The sequence below is a fragment of the Tupaia chinensis genome, unplaced genomic scaffold (genome assembly GCF_000334495.1).
Source record: "Tupaia chinensis unplaced genomic scaffold, TupChi_1.0 Scaffold000054_1, whole genome shotgun sequence".
Classification (NCBI taxonomy): domain Eukaryota; kingdom Metazoa; phylum Chordata; class Mammalia; order Scandentia; family Tupaiidae; genus Tupaia; species Tupaia belangeri.
Window position 1 is genome coordinate 9382471 of NW_006159512.1, and position 2449 is coordinate 9384919.

At 52.8% G+C, this 2449-nt stretch overlaps 1 protein-coding gene across 1 annotated transcript in view; it reads left to right on the top strand.

The window, feature by feature from the left end:
- Nucleotides 1-2449, top strand: part of ATP10D (ATPase phospholipid transporting 10D (putative)) — a gene marked incomplete in the record, with an annotated part of 126159 nt that overhangs the window by 70813 nt on the left and 52897 nt on the right.

Below are 2449 nucleotides of genomic sequence, written 5' to 3' on the forward strand. Positions count from 1 at the left end.
TTAACCCATGGATCCACAGCTGCGTGCACACTGCCTCCGGGTGGCAGATCAGTGCGGGGACAGGCACAGGTGGGCTCCTGGCTGGTTCAGAAGAGGGAGAGAAAAAGAAGACAGATTTAGGATTAAATAAGGAAGAGAGGCGTGGCCCCGTATCCTAGTGGTTGGAGGAGCCAGTTCGCACATGGCCAGCCACACTTCAAGTGCTGGCCCTGGTGGCTTGAGAAACACGCTGGGCCTGTATGCATGTGTGCCCAGAGCCCCGACAGGATGGAGAAGGACTGAGGCGTGAACACGCCCCACTCAGGGCGCTTTCTCCCTCTGTATCTCTGTCTCCCTCCAGTGAGTGCATGTACCCTCAGCAATTATAAAAATAAAAATGAAATAGAAATAAAACAAGGAAGAGGTACCCAGTAGAGACTTGGCACCTACCCCAGTCCCTACCTTCAGACAAAGGAGAGACTGCAGGCTTGCTACGCTTTCGCTCTCCAGTCCGAAGGCAAGAGCGCCACCCTACTTCGAGGCCTCCGTGGGATGGATTAGAACCTACTTCATGAGGAGAATTAGAAGCTGACCCGGCAGTGCAGCAGTTAAGCCCTGTGCATAGCGTGCTGGGTCCCACGTGGTCGAACGTGGTTCAGATCCCTCTCTGGTGGCTTGGAAAATGCACAGGACTTGTGTGTGTGCATGCCCAGATCCCTACAGGGTGGAGCAGTGCAGAGAAGGGCACTGTGGTGTGATAGAGCCCCACTGGGTATTCTTCTCGCTCCCTTTTAAGTGCCTACGCTTTCTAACCAAAAAAAAAAAAATCAAAATAAAAGTCTTCGTGACCCTTTGGGATTTGGGTAAATTTCACTTCTCAGTAATAAACCTTTTCTCGTACCCAGGTGCGTAGTTTGTACTGAGCCTGGAGGCATAGCCGCAGGACTTCATTTTCTGAGTCAGTCTGATATTACTGGCCTGTTTCATTCTCAGCGTTACACAGCGAGTACAGGTCACGTCACTCGTGTCCTCCTGCGTCTTCTCTTTAGTGGCCCTGTTGGACAGGTTTGTCCCGCAGCGTCTGCGTACCCGGGCCTTAACCTCGTCACACGCTTGCATGATGGCCATTTCCCTGACGACGGTGCAGAGGCCCCGTCACAACGCAGAGCGCTGGCATCTACAGGTGTTTCCACGCTGCCGTCTGTTTATGAGACAGTATTGTGCAGTCCATAAATTTCCCAGGCTGCGCAAGGATGTGTCGATCATGGCATCATCGTCACTCGGGGCAGGGTGGCTCCTGTTACAGAGCGTGGGGTGCCGTCTTGTTGCTTGGAAGATGTTTGGAGGTACTGGGTTGTCAGAAAAGTCACAACCTGTGTTCTCTGTGCAAAGACGCACCCTGACTTTCCTGACACCGGGATCTTTGACTTCCACCCCCTGAAACGCCCTACATGCGTCAGGTCCGAACCTTGCACTCTGAAATGTTCCATTCTAAGAGCAGAAGCTCAGCGAGCACAGGGGTTGCTGAAAGCCACTTTGTCTTTGGAAGAGCAGATGCTAGAACCCAGGGTCCCCACAGCGGCTCCTAGCCCTCGTGCCCTGTCCCAGTGCACACAACACTAATGTAGCAAGTGCGAGGTAAGCGTGCACCTCGGTTTGTCACGGGACTGGCTCAAGGCTGTGCGTCATCGTGGTTGTACCCGGCTCGTGGACACGACTTGCCGTCTAGCAAGCACATGTCACTGTGGGTCTTACCCCGTTCCGAGGCCTCGGCTCTCGGAGTTTCTGTTGCAGGAAATAGTCACAGATAAATGAAATTTTGGAAGAAGAAAAGACTTGAATAGTAATGAGTGCTTTGTAGAGAATTTAAGTGGGGTGATGTGACATGGAAGGATTGGCCTCTTTCAAGTGGGAGGTCAGGCCAAGGGTTTTCAAAGAGAGACACGTGACCAGATGTGGATGACATGACCTTGTTGTTTAAAGGAAAACCTGGTCAGAGGGAGCAGTCAGCACAGGGCCCCATGCTGGAGCAAGTTTACCCGTTTCTGGAAGGAAAGACACCAGTTAGCTCGGATTTCAGTGGAAATGAAAGAGGGGCGAGAACGTTCGAGTGGCTGCCAGGGCCCAGGTCACCTTGGGTCTGGAAGCCGGGGGGAGGAGTCTAGACCTTACTGGAGGTGAACTGCGCGACCCCTGGACGGTGTGCTGGAGGAGCCAACCTGCTTCGTGTTTTCAGGAAATCACAGCTCGTACTTGAGGGATGGTCACAGGCGGGACGCAGACAGCCACGAGGCCGCAGTGCTGTCCAGTCCGGGCGGCTTGGACTAGGTTAAAGGCAATGGAGAGGAGTCGAGATATCTAGGATATATCTTGGATATATAGCAGGCAGGTGTCGGTGCTATTTTGAATAAGGGTGCAGAAGAAGAGTGGAATCCTGGACTTCGACCTAAGTAACTCCATTTACAAGACC